Source organism: Cephus cinctus, unplaced genomic scaffold, assembly GCF_000341935.2.
Source record: "Cephus cinctus unplaced genomic scaffold, Ccin1 Ccin1_scaffold0806, whole genome shotgun sequence".
NCBI classification, from domain to species: Eukaryota; Metazoa; Arthropoda; class Insecta; order Hymenoptera; family Cephidae; genus Cephus; species Cephus cinctus.
This window is the reverse complement of record NW_014333403.1, coordinates 183,507-203,167: the sequence shown is the minus strand read 5'-3', so window position 1 is coordinate 203,167 and position 19,661 is coordinate 183,507. Positions and strand designations below refer to the sequence as shown.

The 19,661-nt window shown below is 44.3% G+C and overlaps 4 long non-coding RNA genes across 11 annotated transcripts in view; 2 read left to right on the top strand and 2 right to left on the bottom strand.

Moving 5' to 3' along the window:
• Positions 1-1,004, bottom strand: part of LOC107270696 — a 14,784-nt gene extending 13,780 nt beyond the window's left edge. Inside the window, exons 1-2 of one of the 3 annotated variants that reach the window (XR_001538406.2) lie at positions 462-1,004; positions 224-394 (exon numbers count right to left, since the gene is read on the bottom strand). This is a non-coding gene — a long non-coding RNA (uncharacterized LOC107270696). Of the gene's footprint in view, positions 1-223 lie in introns of all 3 variants that reach the window. The other 2 variants (XR_003060615.1, XR_001538405.2) reach the window with 2 other exon arrangements.
• The window catches only part of LOC112494788, a 20,768-nt gene extending 1,107 nt beyond the window's left edge, over positions 1-19,661 (top strand). Inside the window, exons 2-3 of the long non-coding RNA XR_003060618.1 lie at positions 19,169-19,358; positions 19,442-19,661. This is a non-coding gene — a long non-coding RNA (uncharacterized LOC112494788). The remainder of the gene's footprint in view (positions 1-19,168; positions 19,359-19,441) is intronic.
• On the bottom strand, positions 9,751-15,877 carry LOC107270694. Of its 6 annotated transcripts, XR_003060611.1 has the most exons (12): positions 15,507-15,874; positions 15,265-15,413; positions 14,575-15,183; positions 14,306-14,455; positions 13,887-14,207; positions 13,547-13,804; positions 13,144-13,401; positions 12,315-13,086; positions 12,159-12,206; positions 11,834-12,030; positions 10,726-11,569; positions 9,752-10,579 (listed from the first exon to the last, which is right to left on the bottom strand). It is a non-coding gene; the product is annotated as an uncharacterized LOC107270694 (long non-coding RNA). The 6 variants fall into 6 exon arrangements; XR_003060614.1 differs by having other exon boundaries at positions 9,751-10,579; positions 13,144-13,804; positions 14,608-15,183; positions 15,507-15,877; XR_003060610.1 differs by having other exon boundaries at positions 13,144-13,804; positions 15,507-15,875.
• Positions 15,935-17,234, top strand: LOC112494786. Its single transcript, XR_003060616.1, has 4 exons — positions 15,935-15,956; positions 16,144-16,438; positions 16,540-16,725; positions 16,804-17,234. It is a non-coding gene; the product is annotated as an uncharacterized LOC112494786 (long non-coding RNA).

Sequence of the window (19,661 nt, the reverse complement as noted above, 5' to 3'; positions counted from 1 at the left end):
CTCGTATTACCGTCGAGCCTTTCTGTGTCTGTGCTCTGATCGTTCCCTCTCTTTTTCACTCTCTCTCTCTCTCTCACTTCTCTCCGTGGACTTTGCTTTGTTTTACGCTGCGTTCGCATGAACACGCGGCGCCGAACTCTGCGATTCGATTCTCCCCAGCAGTTTCATACACTGAACAGCAACACTGTCACAAGCAACATTTTACGTTTTGCATCGTACCTACCTTCATTTTATCGGTTTCTCTCTCTGTTTCTCTCGTTCTCCTATTCTCTTTCTCCTGCTGGACCTCCACCATTTATCATCATGACACTTATCACCTTCACTTCATACTTTCTTTTAACCGATGCTCTGATCGCTCCCGAATCCTTCGCTCACTCGGTAGTCAAGTGCACAACTAAAATAACGGTAAAATGGTTAAAGTATTTTGACACTGAATAAATTATTTTTCATTTTGACATTACTTTGTTTAATCACAACTTTGAGGTTAGTTTTTTTATTCAACGCGAAAATAACTACTTATTGACAGAAAGCATCGCGACTCGTTTCTGCTCTCTTTCAGTACGTTCGAGCATCGACCCGTTCCTGTCCGCTTTTCCCACCAAGGAATTGTTAAAGCACCTACTTTTAAAGTGTTTGTAGAAGTCCTACGTTCATTTCGCGTTTAAACAACTTCGTTCCCGTGGAACATTTCGTCTCGGTAGACTGCCTCGTAGCAACACTAGGTCCGTTTGAAATTGGCCCTGAGCTGGTACACTGCACCGCGTCTTTCAGGCTTCTAGCTTGAAATTTTACAGTTCCCGTACCACGCAGTAGGTACTTGCTGAATTTTATTACCGTATATAATTATTCGCACTTTGTCGAGATTCTTGGAAAACTTTTATTAGTCGCGTCTCCCGAACGTTTCAACTGTTTCTCGTTTGACTCATTTTCACATCTCGCCATTTGGCCAATGGCGGAGTGGCGCGTTAAATTCAAACGGGGAATCGACGAGTTGGCGTGAATACAACTGTGTGTCGGCAGTTCACTTCGTGAACGGCTTCGAAGATCGGGAAACGATTCTTCGAATCGGTTGACACCTCGAGTGATATATGGGCGCACTATGGAGTACTTGTTAATTCCGTACCGGCAGTTCCGTAGGATGCCACTGGTAGATGGCGGTACATTTTTAATAACTTACTTCACGCTCCAGCAGGAAGACGCTCCTCTTCGATACGAATTCTCTAAGGATAAACGATGAGCTCTTATGGTATAGGTAGGTATTATAGCTTGTTATACACGATGGAAAAATGTTAAACGCAACTATGGGAAACTGCTAAAGATTTCAGATTACCTACGTGTAACAATATCTTCATCTCGATGAAACTCGAGTACTTTATAAATGGTTAAATGCCAATGACAATGCGATTAATCACTCAGCTCTATGGAAACGATCGTACGTCTTATAACAAGTAGTATAAATCCTGTCGATGTAATTCTCCTTAAACGTGTACACGCTGTACAATTCAGATTCCATATACACTGAGAGAAACGATAATTAAAAGTATAAGTACGAAAATTTGACATTCGATACTGTCGAGAGGTTATGTTTTGAGAAAGACAATTACCATAATTCCAAAGAAATGATATCCCTCATTAAAGTCTCGATCCCTTCTCTGCTATGGGACAACGAGGAAATTCCAGAATTTATGAGAAAATTTTTAAATCGTTCCGGGAAGCTCTTCCAACGTTAACCAAAGCCGCTCACGTACTAAACGTGAAACGTGTAATTTTGAATTTCATAAATTTTACAGAACTGAAGGATTTGTATGCGCAAGCAGCCAAGCATTATGTCAACATTCAACGACACCCTTCAACATATTCTACGATAAAGTTCGAATTACTATTCAAATCGAAGGCCTCGCGCCACTGCGTGGGTGGCAAAGCCAACCCCTTCCATTAGAAGTTCTTAAACCAGCAGCAACCCTTGATCCGAAAAGAATTAGTAGAACGAAGATTGATAAACACGTTAAAAAAAGAGACTACCACCTATTACGTAACCTTCGTGACTTTTCCATTTTCCAGAATTTTTTTTTTCTTATTTTACCTTCCTTTCTGTCCATGTTACGTGATGGAGGCAAGTGTCCATAGCTGTGGCTCGCGTGACTCGACTGGGATGTGTGACTGGGAGACATAAGCTGGCCGATGAATTAATGGGGGTATTTTTTATTCAGCAGCCCCGTGGGTATTTTATTTTATTTTGTAGGGTTGCCAGCGCCTCGTATGAGAGTCAGGGTACGATCAAGAGCCACGATACGAGTTCGGACGGGTGCTAGTTATATTGCGCGTTCGGCTGGTTTTTGAGTCGCGCGGGCCTCTCTTATATACATTTTAAATGGACATCTTTAGGAATTAATTCCCTAAATAAATTGACCGGATGTAGATGCCGGTACGAGATAATAGCTTCCTACGTTCGTACCGTGTCACTGCTAAGGAATTTTATAGTTAATAAGTATTTACCGTACTCGCAGTTTCTTACAAGAAAACTTTACGTATATCTACAAGTCAGATTATCGTCCAGGATCAATTTCTTCCGCATGAACTGTACCGACGCCTTTCCAGCGAAAGTATCAATTACACCTTCGATACGATACCGTGGCATACCACACTCACGTAACCCTCGGACATTCTTCCTGTACGGTTTTTAGCATTGCCGCTCGCGTTTTCTGGGTGAGAAAATCGGCTAATCTCGAGGTACAACGTAGCGGCTGTCGTCCGGCGGCTCTAACTCGAAATGACGTTACGTAACTTTCGAGAGTAATTGCTCAAGCTTATTGAAATGTATAGCAGGCACTGGATGACACTCTCCCAGGACCTCGCGTGCATTATTTCACAGTGAAATAATGTAATTCTGGTCACACCGCGAGAGTAGGAGATTTTTATCAGGCCTCTGTCTCAGACGCCTCAGTGCCTGCACTCGTCACGCATATCTCTTACCTCTGAAGTTTACCTCAGGTAGTTGGGACCTGAAGTGTAAAAGCGTCCGGGCAACGGCAAGACCGTGAATTAACCTCAAAACCCGTGTCCTCAGTACTGAAAAACCGTTTCTCTCGAGCCTTTCGAAACCCTCAAGATTCCGCTTGGTTATTAGTTTCGTTATAGGTTGGCGCACGCACCAAAGCCAGGAAATAAAGTAACACAGAGCCGAGTAACGTGCCAGTAATGCAACCTACCTTTCTCATCGACGCCTTCAGCACCTCGTCGACCTTGCCGTTCTTAATTTTCCATTCGACCTCGTGCGGACGATCGACGAACCATCGGTTCACCAACTCCCACTACGTTCCCCTGTTTCCGAGGCTCGTTGGGTTTAATCGGCTCGTGCAGCCTGCACGATTTTTCGGTTGTGTGTATAACGCGTGTTTTTCGAATCTCATTCGGTACCTGAACGGAATGACAATTCAGCTGGACATTTCTTTCGTGCTCGCACGTACATGCTCGGATAGAGTTCGTTTTATAAACTCTCCAGGACCAATCCTAACCCGGGGATGCTTTATGCGCCGACCTCGAGCGCTCGGACGACCTCTGCGACGCTGCGACGCATAGCAATGCGCGTTCCTCTACCCAGAGCTAGGTGGATATGCCAGGGCAGGGAGAACCGTAGAGCTGAAAGAAGGCAACGGGACGAGTGTACAAGGAGGTGAAACGGAAGAGGAGAAAGAAGAAGAGGAATAAGATAACTCAGCAAGGTGGTGTATAACCGGCGGCGCGAGGACCAAGCTCGAGAGTGAGCGACGCTGTCCGAAATATTTATCTCCAGGCTCTGGTCTCGGACTCTAGACGGACTCCGTGAGATTAGCATAGCAAGTTGAATGACTACAAGCGACGAGCGATGAGTCACTCGTTTTGAGCCTGCAGTGTCGTACGTTGACCCATTTGTCAGGAGTTTCCTGAACCAAAACATTAAGGTACAATTATTCGCCGCTACGGCAGCACCTTCGACGGGTCTCTCCCGCCTTACCGTTTTCATCCCCTTGGATTCGCGTAGGGTGGCCACCTTCCAGGGGCTGAGAATAATTCGACCACTCGATAGATGCGGATTGGAGATCAGGGAGCTCGAATCGGGAGGGCTTGCCGGAACGCATGTCCTGAGGTTGTTCGACCATTTGCTCGCATCCCGTGTGGTCCCGCGATGTCCCATTGTTTTGCCGGAGCAGGCCGTATTCAAATTCGCTCCTTTCGAATTGGGGCCCCCGCTACCAACCTACCAGCTTCCCTCCAGCCTTGCAGTGTTAGCTGGCTAACACTGGCCAAGCCAATGGGCACGATGGGAGAATAAAATATTCACAGCCGCGGCCGAGCAGGGCCTTAATTGCGATCAGACGCGATCTCGGATTCCAGCGGCCGGTGGCCCAGGACCAAACCAGCGCCGGAGCATCCTAAGCTAAATCCCGTGTCGTTCGGCTTTTCATCCTTTATTTCTCTTCCCTTGTCCCAACTCCTGTTTATCCTGTTACAATGAGATGTATCGACCTGTTCCCGTCCGCATCGTGAAGACGTCTCAAAGGATTATTTAATTAGCTATTCAACGAAGCTAACGGCCAGCCTAGTAGCGTACACCATTTTTGTTCGCCTACTTTTACACACTTGATTCGAATATATATATTACATTAACAAAAAACAATTCTACCATTCTATAGCACGTTGCCTCATAGAATCTCAACTGAACATAGTCTTTACAACCGGAAAATATCTAATCGCAATTTCACTGTTGCCATCGGGAAACCGGAAGCCTCTCGATGCTTGGGAATATTCATACGTCACTTTTACATCACTCGTGTATACCGCGACTACATAATTCTCAATTGTAAAAAAAATGATAAACAAACAATCGAAACGTTACGTCTCTGTCTTCTACGCAAAGCGAGTATATAGCAGAGAACGACGCCGCCCCCAATCCTTTGCTGGAAATAAAGTCTCTTCCGCGTTACGCTCACGGCTAAAGGAGTCCGTCGTGGATCCTGGGAATCTTAGATTTTTTTTCTTTCTTTCTTCTTCTTTGCTTTCTCTCTATCCGTACCTCGACTTCATCGCGGATCTGAGCCTGACGATAAGAGACTCTCGTAGCGGTCGCCTCGTGCGTGACTCTCTTTCAGCGTTTACTTGACTTGTCTACCTTCTTTCTCGCATGCCTGCCAGACCCATAGCACTGTCCCATGCCGTTTGCACGCTCGTAATGTACGTAACTTTTGTTGAAAACCTGGCCGGCATCCGAGACTGTAGAAATTCACTGAGAAAACGAGCCACGCGTACCTGTGGGATGAACATTGAAATCAGTTACGGTGGAACGATAGGCTGAAGTATAGTGTCAATTTAAAGAGTGTCAATACCTTATATTTATTTCCATAGAGAGGACTGTCCTCGGTTAATGGCTGCCGCGAGCTCCAGAGCGTCTAGATTCGAGGCCGCGATGTCCGAACGGTTGGCATTCCTGAGTCCTATCTCCCATGACTATTCCTCGGCTAAAGTCCTCCTGGCTTATATAAATCTTGAGACGTACTTCTGGGTGATCCCAGCGAAACGGTTGGTTCCCTATGGATTTGAAAAATGGCTCTTTAACGACCTCCGTAGATTGGTAAGTACAGGACATTAGTTTCCGTTACAGCGTTCAAAAGTTCCGACTACTCTTTCTATCGAGCTATATGTCCCTTTGGTGACCTTAACAATACCAAAGAAGCAAAGTACCGTAGGATTTATATTTTATCCGCGACTTTAGGACACAATTCCCCGCGTCATCCGAATCGACTCTGTATCCCCAGAACTACAAAGCCGATATACGACAATGTACGATCACTCGTATAATGGATAATTCGGTAGTTCGTAGTCCGTACAAGAGAAAGATTCCACGTGAGGAAGGCGAGGAAACAGAATCTTTTGTGAAATCGATACGGGAGAGATGCTATCGGCATCAACACGTGTTATCTACTACCGTGCCGAGACAAAATCAAATTTATTTTATCCTTACTTTTACCAGTCCCTTACTTCTTGGTCGGGTACAGAAAGTAGAGATGAGCTCGAGGAGCAAGTGAATAAGAAAGAGAAGCAGTTGGGTTTTCAAGGAGTTATCCTCGCACAGGAAGTCTTCACCCACGCGGTTGACTTGCTCCGAGCATTCCATGAGAAATACCAATTCCACCCAAGTAGGTGAAGTTCGAATGCGCTCATCATTCCCAAAGAGACTCTTCTTTCCCACACCCTTGCCAGGGGTCTGAAGTTATGCGGGGTTAGCGCCACCATGATATGGCCATAACCTATGAGCAGTGTCTTATGGTACGTTCCATGGCAGGTCGCGTGACAGACGGGGATACCTGTCGGGTTCACGGGGTGGTCCCACGTCAAGAGATCCTCTCGCTCAGCCCGAGGATGAGCCTGAAGGCTTCGTCTCTAAAAAAGACAAGAGACAAGGGAACGGGGACAACTCATGCGGAATCGCTAACGAGCCTGGGAGACACCCGTTAGATGGATGGGTTAGGCCGGAGTTCGGTTCGGTTTGATTCTCCCTTGAGAAAATTCGACTTTTCAGATTGCCCGACCAATCAGCCAGTCCTTGTAATTGATGCGGAGACGTCGTCGCTTCTCGGTCTCGAAGACATTCCAAATCTGAATTACGTCCAGAGTTACTCGGATGGTCCTGGCGGTACCAGTGCAGACTTTCCCAGGTCCGCAAGAATGTTCCCAGGGTAGACGGACTGACTTTCAAAATTCACCAGGGACCAGGGTCTTCGCAAGGTCCCATGATCATCAGCTGCGCTCCTCCACGGATCCTAGAGCCAGAGAGTGAACCCAATGAAGCTTGACCCCGGCATAACTCTGACGAACGCTTCGAAGCGTGCAGAGTGATAGTCGATAGAGGCAACTCAAGATATCAGATCAGGTCCAGCATCGATGGGAGACGAAAGAAGAAAGAGAGAAAAGGCGAAAGACGCTGAAGAGAAGATGGCGTATCTGCCGCTTGGAGTCGGTAGCCAGTAGGGATGTTCTGGTGGGTGAGCACAGCGTCCGCCATCGCTACCACATCGATCGATTGCTCCGATTGCTACGTTCCATCGATAAGACCATACCGGTGCATCGTGATCGTTGTTCCTGACGTTCATGCTCGTCCCTACCGGGACGACTGACCACTGACTTTTATAAGTAAGAGCTTGATCCTTCAGCACAGAAAAAAAAAAAAAAAATTATCACAAAAAAATCATTCTGTAACAATCTCCAATTGGATTATCCTCATTGCAAAATTCACTACCTGCTAATCGATACCGATATACATTACCAATCCCAAACTCGATTTCTATTGTCCAAAAGTTCATTGCCGTCGTTATGTTCAACGATCGTTATACGTGTCACTCGGTATTACGAAAACCCCGTGACTCGGTACAGCTCGTGCAGCTCCGTACTTTTTCTCCCGATAGAAGCGGACCTGTTAAGATAACCGGCAAACACGGATCCAACGGTAAGACTTCTCTAAAGCGAAGCCTGGTGGCTGTGTCGTAGCAACGGTAGCAGAAGTGGCACATCTTGGTTCCAGCGAGCGAGTCAGGTTGTCGCTGCCAAGAAGTACAGTGATGGATTGGCCCTGGTAACACACCCCTCGTGCTATTATGCATATGCAGAGATATCGTGCGGAGGCTATTTGTAGATAAGGCCGTACGGCATCCGCATGAAGCTGCTGTTGAAACCTAAAATTCAGATCTTTCAATTTATCCATACCCAATCAATACCAAAATCCATAATACATTACGTACCAATATATTTCATCGAATTTTCTTCAAACTTCTCTTATTCCTCGATTTTCAATCTGCCGCTTCGGAGATCCTATTATCTTTTATATAACCGTACTTGGAATGTGCCAAGAGCCAGAACAATGCATAACATCAGGATTATGCATAATGCATATGTGTGCTCAAGTGTTATGTTTTCTTGAGCAGAGTAGGAGTGTCGTCAAATCAACGCCCCATCCATGTCGTTCACGCCTTGCGGTGTCCCAAACACTATTTTCACCATAATTACTATGTAATATGTATTTTCGCCTCTCTTCCTCGAGGCTGTCCGCGTCTAAGCACAGAATGGAGGCAACGAGACAAATGTCAAACGCCTGGACGTTTGTTCGAATCATATCCGGCCTCGACACTTTATCGTATCTTGCTTGATCCTCCATTATCTCTCTCTCTCTCTCTCTCTCTTTATCTCTCATTTCGAAAGTTTCTCGCCCGTGAGTAGTGCCGGATAGACAGGACATTTTGGGGACATGGAATTCTCTTTTGTCAGGAGAGCAGATCAGCACGTGGTGCAGGTTAGCGATGCAATCGGAATGATCGTTCGGTGCGATAACACGCGAAAGGCTTCGATTCGGCTTAAATTCAAAGTCTCATATATTCTTCACTTTTGCAACGGCCTGATAAACTCTAAGGAATCGTATATCGGGTGTCCTTTGAATAAAATACGTTATTGGAGCAATCGGAAGAAATTTGTAATCAGTATATCTGACTGGGATGATAATCTGTCGTATTGACGTACGTTGATTTATATATTTGGGTAATTTTGTCTGCTTTAAATAAAATAATTTGGTCTCCTTTGAATGAAATACGTTATTGGAGGAATCGGAAGAAATTTTTAATCAGTATATCTGACTGTGATAACCTGTCGTATTGACATACGTTGATTTATATACTTGAGTAATTTTATAATGATGCATTGGCTTCACTAACACGTGCTTCTATAGGGACGCTACTATTTGAGTGAACTGTTAATAATTTGTAGCTGGTCCCATGCAGATTTCTTTGAGTTGTCGTACGCCTTACATGCCACGTGTCATCTTCTACATCGTTGGAACACAGTGCTGGTCCGGCAGGCATTGGAAACGTTTACATACCGGAACGATACCGCGTGGAACCTGTAACAATACTATTATAGATGTTTATAGTCATTATTACAAGAATGACTTTGAATACGTTGAATCTCATCTGAACCCGCGGGAGACGGCGCCTCGCTCGCCGCTAAACGGTCGAATTACAAGACGTAATAACAAGCCGAAAATTCGTTTTATATAACGCATAGTCTTAGACTCCTTAAAATATAGTAAATCTAGTACCATGTTGTAGCAGTGCCTTGTGGAATAAAATTTTAAAATTTTGATAAGTTTATACAATATTTTATAAAAAATAAAAGAATTGTTGAATTTACTACATTTTTAGCGCACACAGATTTATCGGAGAAAGTTTTATTTCAAAATTGGATATTTAATGTCGTTATATATATATTTTACATTGATGCTTGACACCTGGTACGAGCGGCCCTATAAGTTTCTCACATATCGCGTATGAGCCTGCGAGAGTATACGAGTGCTGTACCTAGACAGAGTGCAGGGTGAGGGTGCCTCTATAACAAGGAACCCCCCGTGGCCGAACTAATTCCCCCGGATGACTCGCGAGCTACAGCCCTGCAGGGGGCTGAAACAATGCGCGAGAAACGGCTCAACCTCCCCGCGGGCCCGTATTCCTTCTGCTCAAGAAGACTATTTGCTGAATCATCGCCAAGATCTATACTATGGATCGTGTGTGATGTCTTGTGTCTAGCGACGGATAGAAACGATCGATGAGACCGATCTATTAAAATTGGTTAACGTGTGTAGCGGAGCGACCGGACAGTTTATTACTTGATGCAATAAGCGAAAATAAGATTAGATAACACAACCTTTTTGGCTTAAATATTACTTAGATTCTAACCAAAAAAAAAATTGTTCTTATTTAAAAAGAGAAAATTTGTTTTTAATTTATTACAGTGATTTCACAGATTTTTATATCATGATATACATTAGTGAAATATTTGTTTGTCAAAGATCAACGCAGCATTTGAAGTATCTAGAGAAATATTTATTACTTAAGGAGCTATGGATCTTATTATAAATATGGTATGTATAATATTGATCGTTAATCGGTTATAGCTTCTATCCATCTCTACTCGTGTGTGGGAGAGTGGACTAAAGACACCTGCCCCATGCCGAGAAGCGTATTGTACTAATGGCCCACCTTGTAATTACCATTGTTCCTACATGACCACTTCAGATTGACGAAATCGAAAAAAGGAGCAAAGAAAACGGATAAATACATGAGAACCCGATGCCTACAATAAACATTTCGCCGAACTTATCGATCCTTTTTGCGTAACGATAGTACCGATCCAGCTGTATCTATATCGTTAACGGTAGAATAATCAAAGAGCCCCAAAGGTCTCTTCCTCGACATAAGTAGAACAGATCGGTATTTGAGTGTCACGAGTTTCTGAAGAGAAGAAAAAAAAAAAGAAAACAGAAAAAAAGGGAAGAGAGAGAGAGATCGTTATTAGATCAAGACGATACCGATCCGAGAAACATTCGTGACGCTCGTCAAGGAATCACTAGAGGGATAAATGCGCGGAGACGATCCCAGCGAAGCTCGAACGTTCCTAATCAAATTTCGACGCCTTCAATAAACCTGATGAAAGATGGAGGACCGCCGGATGACGCGACGTTTTCTTGACCCTCGACTGGTTCTGCATTTGGCTGAGGTATACACTATAATCATATTAATATGCTATATGTATGGCCCGGTACTCGGGCATATCGAAATAGGAAATGAATATTGATGCGATAGACCTGACTAAAATGGTCCCAAGAAAAAAAAAGGAAGAAAAGAATCCAAACTAAAATAAGATACCTACCAGTGGCAATCAAGAAGAAGAAGAAGTGGAGTAGGTAGATAATGAAATTCCTTCAAGTATTCATAATAAAATGGCAAATCGTCATAAGACTCGTTAGTAGGGGGTGCCATTGAAACCGGAAACCGGGTCGGCGATGCCCACGAATTAATCGTAGAGTCTCGTCACGTTCCAGGACCGTCATATTGTACGTCGGCGAAGCATATCGTCAGTGAAATCTAGCCGAGTTCAGCTATCGGGCCCAGTTTTCGTTGGTCTCCTCGTGGTAACATTTGGAATAAGTCCTTCGGGGCCCGATCCCTGCCAACGCTGAGTTCTTCACGTTCCCATGACGACACGTCATGTAAATCGTCCTGCAGAACTCCTGCGTAGGACGTTAATGTATGGAAGCTTACATTCTGCTGGCTTGTTTCTCGGAGCCGGCCGCTTTTGGGCCAGCCGCACTTGGAATGTGGAAAATTCTTGAGCGAGTGACGCCACGACGGAGGGAGCGCACGAACGTCGAAATTATACGTGTCCCCGACGCCATGACGAAGGGAGCCACGATACATTTTATTCGTACGACTGCCGCTTCTCGGAAGCTACGGAGATTTTCACGATAACGCCTCCGATCCAGGCGCTTGGTCCATCACCGATCCATAAATCCAGTCAATTTGTCGAAACGTCCAGAAGGTTTTGATCTCGGCCGATTTCATCTGGCTTCGTGCTTTTTGCATAATTCTCCCGGATACGGATATCGATATCGGACGGGAGCACGTGCTCGGACCGGATCCGATATTCGGAGGACACTCGTCATCGTACGAATTCCATACCATCTTCGTAAATGATTATTCCCCTTTGATTCGTCCTGTGAATAAAAATGTTGCGTTAATAATTAAATTCAAATAATTTTTATAATAAAATCCACGATAACGCGCACGTATATCAAATCGTGGACCAAGTTTAAGTGACGGAACGCAGAACGGCGGTGTATATATCTCATAAAGAGATTCTCCAAAATGGCGTCGTCCTCTTGCTCCCGTGAGCAGGTCGTCGGTCCCTTTGTCATACCTTTAGAATTCCAGCACCGAAAAGCTAGTCATATAGGAGTCGAGCTTAGTATAAGACTCACCCTCTTCTCGTTTCTGGCCTGTGTTTTATTAGGAGGGCCCGCGACATAGTCGGCGCATTTTGACGGGCCCCCGCGGATCGCATACGAAATTACGGAACTCTTGGTCCACGTAGTAGGTGACTACGGTTTATCGTTCGTTCCACCATCAAAGCGTAAATTACGTCCTGGTACTCTGGCCAATATCCTTTCAACGAATCCTGAAAATCGAAAATTTATATACTACCCTTAATATATCAAATTTGTTTTCCATACGTGTGATAAATCATCCACTAATTATTTTGATAACAATTAACAGCAGAACGACAAATAAAATTTTTTTCCTTACGTGTAGTTAACATGTGACTGGTATCGCCGGTGACTTCATCTTATCGTTCTAGGGTTAATTTAAGCATATATCAAGATGGCTTAATTGCTGTACGGAATAATGGACGTAGGATATTGTTTATTACAATATACTCCTAGGGACTGAAATAATACGTACGTCTCGCCAGCAGGTTTGTCAGCGGATACGAGAAGGTTCAAAAAGCCCGACCGTGTCTCCACATCGTAATTTAATAAGATTGTCCGTCCTTGCGGTATCGCGTTACATCGAAAAGTACACGCGCCCACCTTCTCGAACTTGATTACAAACAAATAAAGCATGCTTTACGAGGACCGGTGTAACCGACGCGTGGCCAACATGATTGTACATCACGACGTACAGTTAGCTACACGTTGAAAACCATAAGACGCATCTGTGGGATCGGATGAACTCAAGTCTTACACGGAGCAGGAATAATGGCTGATGATTTATAGAAAAAAGGATATTTGAGTAAAGCTCCACGTAAAAGTATGTAATTCCTGTAACCACTGGTATAACGATCATCTGGTACCTATCGCTTATCGATAGGTGCATCGTCGATTCATACACGAAACGGCAACCGGAGAATCCCACATATCCCCAGGTTGAGCGTTTAATGTATAAATATGTAAATAATGTACAGCCATGAATATTTTTCATCGGTCCTGGGCTGCCGGTGGCACCTAACTTATGGTCGGTCAGGACCGGCTTTAGTATGTGCGTCCACGATGGTGTTCCTGGCCGCGAATCTATCGTCAGATTAAACTTTACGGTATATTAAATTTTGTCACCTTACCTGGCACCAGGTAGGTATGCGCATGCGCATGCAGATATATGTATGGAGAGCGTAGCCAAACGAATCCTCATAATTTTTAATCCAATACCCGCCAACTGGACACTTGTATAGTCTGATCTGTCGCAAATTGTATGCTGTATTAGTTTGGTATTATATATTACTATGGATATTTACCATGAGGTCGCTGCTCGTCGTTCCCGACCGTATCACTCTCTTCGGAGGGGTTGACGTACCGTCGAACTAACGAGGACATTGGACGTAATTCTCTTCCGGATGTGGCAATAAAGCTCGCCGACCGAGAGGAACGTTGAAAAATGTCGAAAACCAGGCGAAAAGAGGCGAGTCAGCGATTCGCATCGTAGGCAGAAGTATCGGCCGAGACTGGATAGGGGAGACTTTATATTCCAGGCGGTCCGACAATAGTTTATCGAGCTGAAAACAATTCCGTGAGCCAACCCACAATAAGAACCCTTCGACGTTGGATGTGACAAAAATGAATTGTTATATTGTTTCAACAAATGAAGGAGCCCGCTCTCGCCGAGAGCTTCCACTCGTTTTTTCCTATTTATCCCACTACCTCGACTCGTATTATGTATCTGGCTTTGTGGCTTTGCAGCGGCGCGAAGCACGTGTTTTGCCAGTTCCTATTGTTTCCTATATGATAAACGATCTTGCCTCGCCTTGCCCCAGACTTGGAGTGAATCTCGCAGTCCCGGGTGTTTCGCATTTTCGAAAGGTTGATACGTCCGAAAGAGCGAAATCCTATTCTGGATATTCAGCCGTTGTAAATCGTATTCCGTTTCCATAGCGCGACTTAAGGTAGACACCGTACATTCTGCGGATGGTAGAGAAAGTAAATTGATTATTAAAAAGTCATGTATCATTTGAGAGTGAAAAAAGAACCGCAGTAGTCATACCTTGTTTGGTCATGAAGTATATAAGTGAAATAAGGGGGTGGAAAGTTACGCCAGCCAGAAATCCTTGTTGAGTATTAATAAGCCGGTTAAATCATAATTAAATCTGGGCGCCGTGGCGACCGCGTTGTTATGCATTTATTTCTGTAATAGGTCCGCGCACACAAAGACATTTTAATGTGATCCGTAATCTGTATGGAACTGCTTAGCCGGTGCAACTGCTTTGTCATTGCTTTTTAATGGTTCCCATCCTTATACAATGCTTCTATTTTCATGTCGCTACATACGTACGATACGTACACAACAGCTTTCGTACGTTCAATACTGGAATGCAATATCGGCCAATGTCAAGATCTCATGCCGTTAACCATTTTGAAAATAGTTTTGGTTATTGTCATGTATATTTCAGGTATAGACGTTACCATGGGTGGTCCCACTGGAACGAGAATGAACAACACGTCGATTAAGTAATAATCGACCTTCTGTCCAAGCACATAGTAATTGTAAAGTCCTCTAGTCACCGGATCATTAATTAATTTTCATCGACAAGTCCCTGGCATGCCTACCTGTGGCTGATGCGAAAAAAAAAAAAAGAATAAAATAAAACCATGGAAACCTCAACGATACCAGAGAACAGCTATAATTCAAAGTATGGTATTCGAAAGGTATACAAGAGAGTAACATTACATACCATTACGTAGATATAAGGTGTACCATTACGTACTAGAAGGTAGCGTCGTGGAACAGAGTGCACTTCATTTTCCGGAATCAACGCCCGAAGTCCAGTCCTTCGCGATGCCTTTCTTTCCATTGGAACGTGCAGTAATGTCAACGGGGGGTCCGTAAAGACTCCAGCACACATAAGCATAAACATATAAACACTCGGATATAAGCTGGTAGCTTCTGAAATCCGTGGCTGATGCTGGACCGATAGTGTTGGGATGCCCAGCGGGGTGTCCCCGCTACCACGGTCTCGAGCAATCTATGGTCGTGACGAGAAAACTCAAGGTATTAAAAGCGATAACGGCGAGGAGTCGGCTAATTTTCGAATGAGCTCGTGCGCCTATCAGCATCAGCAGTGATAAGTTATTTCGATCCTAATGAATCTTAGAATGGCAATTATTTTGATGTTGAGTATTCAGAATAGAATTATGGATACTTATTGTCCTTGTTACTATGCCTATCCAAAGACACGCGTGTAGGTCACAATCATTAAATTTTGTATAAACTCAAAGCCAAAGTCACAGTAGGTGGCTGTCAGTGGTAGCAGATATGATGATGTGTTTAATGAGCTACCGATCTAGAACAAAGCTACCATATAACACAGCGGGGCACACCCACGCGGAGGTAAATTGGTGGAAGCGATATTTAGGCAGCCTACCGTTCTCTCTCGACAGCTTCTCTCAGTCACCTTTATCAGACTCTAGGAATCTCTCTCGTAAGCGCGCAGAAAAAGGTTTCTTCTCGGTACCCGAGGATGCTTACTCTCGGGACGTACTGGTATGCATGCTACGTTTGAATTGCGGGATTCTAGCAAAAGATAGACATCACTCATTAGGAAGGAGAGAGTAGACGGGAGGGTACACAAATTGAAGTCTAAGAATTTTTGAGGGTATATCTTACCTTGAGATACTCTTACGTCGCTCCCACTATATATTGTTGTTGTTATCACAGTCCTGTTACGATTTTCATGTTTCCTTAACGAAGACAAGCAGTACCGGTAGCGCACTTGGATAAAACGTAGAGGTTGAGACAACTGCGACGCGATAACTGTGCTTTATGGTGTAGCCACACAACCAGATACGTGGGCAGAATCCACCGAGTCGTACCTGATGCTGGAAGCTGCTTCTCGCGTGTATACACTATTCAAATCGAATCACGAAATCTTTTAATCTCACAAACGACATTGCGCGTACTACTCTCTGAAAGTAGGTGTCATGGCGGCGTCACGTATCTGGGTACGAGCTTCCAGAAAATGCCAGAGGGGCGCGTCGTTTGAGCGCGTAATAAGAATCAACGTTGAAACATCTATCGCAGATCGTTCGAGAAGAAATGGCAAGAGCAAAAAGTCAGGTTAGTTAGGTAGCTGTTCGGTGTAGAAAAAAGAAAGGTACGTAGAAATAAAGAACAGGATGGATATATCCCTAAGGAAGAATAACTTCCCAGCCGTCCTCTCGAGTTATCGTCTACGAGTGAAGGAGCGAGTGATTGGCACGATTCGTGTCTCGGAAACTGGTTGAAAATCATTCGTCGGTAATAGGATCCGGGGACCTCATCGAAGTTAGACACGATAAATCTAGAGGGGAATTAATTGCCGTTTGGTCCTGTCCGGTCCGGTCCCATCCCATTGCCATGCCCATGCCGTGGTCCCAGCCTCACATTCTGTCCCTCCCGTACCTTTAGCCTCCTCTAACTGGTTGACATCCTACAAATAAAATCAGCTCCAGGAATGCCCGCGACGACACGGGCCTGTGGTACCTCTTCGAGCTCTCGTGAAGCAGGAGGGAAATCGATCTCCACGAAGGAGGGACGAGGATCAGGACCCTGGGAGAGATGTAATATATGGTAGCCTTAAGACAACGGTTAGGTACCTGGCCAGTGGGTACCTCCTATATACCTTAAGCCAACACTCTGATACCTGACTTTATATCTATAGCTATCCGCAAACCTCCACGTAACCAGATGCCCAAACCCATGGACTTGCATGCACCACACCTGGACTGAGAATGCGCTGTGCTTTATTTAATTGTCGCTCCCATGCGGTCTTTTTGCGATTTTTCAATCCTACACAGAACGGTAACGCGATTGACACTATCGATATCCATTGAAGAACGACTACGTGGTAAATAATTTTTTTTCCTACAATTACATAAATTATATCGATCTTATACAATTACTAAAGAAATACGCTCTTCCACAGGCTATTGAAAATCCCATAAAATTTATGTGGGTCGGATTAGTAGGCGTACGTTTCGATCACCACAGATAGCGACCATACCATTTTCGCTTACTAATAGAGAATGTAAGATCGATCGTACGATCATACTTTCTCCGAACGCTCTCGACGTTTAGGAAGGTCGTACAGATAAATCGTCGGCTCGAATACGAACGCGAAGAAAGGTGAAGGCGGATTCTTCGTAACATTGTCCTGCGCATAATTGGTCAAGAGAAGGAACGAACCGTGGAAACGAGAAGGGCGCTCCGCGACGCCGTGGAACATGAGAAAAAGGTGCAAACTAACAAGAGAATGTTGTTAGCTCGCTTAGTATGTCACCGCGTACGCTACGTTAAACCATTGGGAACTCTTAAAATAGATGTGTCCAGGACCGGTTAGCCAGTTCAAAAATTTGCCAGGATCAGAACCTAAAAAAATATATATATCTCCTATACAATTGAGTACTTTTACAGTATTTCTCAGTAACTGTCTCAATGCTTCAACACGCGAGACATGTATTTTACCTGTAAATAAAATGTGAGATGCAAGTGAAGAAGAATGGACAGTGAACGTTAACCGTTCCTTAGATGGAAATGGGGTCCATCGGGACGTCTACAGAACAATATTGAGCGACTGTATAAAAAGGCTGATTCTTATGTCCGATGCAAAGCCACCAGCGTCGGCATCCGCGGCAGGTACCGTGCAAAAAATTCTCTCGAACCTGCAAAAAATCCATCATAGTGGCAAATGTGGTGCCGGCAGCCACTCGGCAGGATACTACTACGTATCCCATTATTATAAAACGTTCCAGATGCTGGACTCGTTGTCTCATCGAGATACAAGTATTCGATCCACGCACGTCACTCTCCTCCTTTTACTCCCCTTCAACCTTCTCGATCGTACAGACTCAGCCAGAAGAGAGATCACTCTTCGGAAATCCACGGTTGAATCCTGTAGTAGGATATTTCTCTTAATAGAAAAAAAAAAAATTTTCTTTACATATTTATTTTTTGCCAACACGTTATTAATCTTCTTGGGATATTAATTTTAAACGATCTTTTTCGCTGGATCAACGCTAATATTTTATTCCTCTTCTAATACACCGGGATTCCATACCATGAGAATCATTCGGTATATTTAAGGTAATCTGCCCTTATAAGCGTAAACTTCCATACGAGTCGCGGTAGTTAGATCCGCCGGGTACTTGTCGTCTTTCCGTCTTCTCACGAGACGTCTCTGCGTCAGAGGTAAGACTGTTGTTAGAACTTTTTTTTGTCATAGTGAAAATTACCATCGAACGAATATCGTGAGTATAGGTTTTCGGAAAAATTGATAATAAAAATTTTTACGAAAAAATTAATCTTAACCTTGAAAATATATTGCTCGTTATGAAAATTATAGGTGTTACGTGATATAAAAAAAAAGATGTTAAAAAGGGAAAATTTCGATTTAACAAAATTACTGTAAAAATAGTATTTTCTCCACGAACATAAATTTATACTGTCCGTAATAGATTTTTGAAAATTGATCAGTCGTCACCGCGCTCTTAAGAAATACTTGGTCCGTACCTACGCGCGTTTATACGAAAGCTCTAAAGACTACGGAGGAGCCGATACTTAAATCACTCAGGTCACTCAGCCTCGCGGCTCAGATTGATGTAAGGCCGTGTTTTACATTCAATTCAATTGGGCAAAAAACTGCTATCTGCTACAGAAGTCCCGCTGACTGGATAGCATTGTGTTGCGCGTTCCCTTTTGGCAGCGGCCTCCCTACGTGCCATTGGACAGCCCTCGTGTCCGCGGAAAAGATGCTTGTTAGAGTCCCCGGACTCCAGGTGACACGAAATTGTCATTTAACTATCTCGCGTCGGGAATTAAAAAAGAAAATGTAAATAAACAACCATAGACTTAATTGAAACACCATGCTTTTGATGGCCGAGAAAATCGTAACGCGTTATTTCACCTCTTTACCTTCGGAATCGGTTATTCGAATGATCCGAACACGATATAAAGTAAGAGCGAAGATGGCAGACCTGCAAAAAGAAGATAACAGTAAGATTCGTAAAAGAATTCGTTTGTTAAGGAAGAACAAAAAAAACTAACCGAGAATTTCGAGGGAGTCGTTAAGGATTTCGACTGGCGATACGATAAGCCTCGTTTTTCACGTTAAAGGCGCGATCCTCGCGCGGTATTTTCCTATCGAAATCAGATCTACATGGGGGACATTATTCTCAAAGATACAAGGGACGATGCTGTTATACGGTATGCGGGAGTCCCGCGTCCCAACGCCGTTTGACGTAAATTGCGAGGAGCTGCTGCCACGTCTCTTACGCATCTGCATTATTCCGTAGGACTCCACCAGGTTGGACAGAGTGGACATTCCCCGACTGTCACTCGACGATCCAGCCAAGGTGTACCTGGTGCAGGGACCACACGTTCGATTGGGGAGCACCTGGACATCCCGAAGGTCTTGGATGCTGGAGACCCCTTGAAATCAGGAGTTCAGTTGGTGTCGAACTAGAGCAAAGAACACTGGTCCAGGTACGTGACACCTGTTCACCAAGATAAACCCATAGGTAAAAATTGATACGTAGTCTTGATTGGAGTTAACGTTTTTGGTCCAGGATGTCGGGAGGCTGAAAATCGAGGTGAAGCTATCATCGTGCTGGCGGTTCAAAGAACGCGAGGAGATCTCATGAAATAGAATCGTCATCCCAGGCGTCAATCTGTCTCTTCCAGCCGAAGGCCGGACCAATCAGACCCGACCTCCAGACACATGCTTGCAACCTCAGTCACTCACTGATTTTTAAGTGGACTGGGAGAAATAAAACCGGAGGGACACTA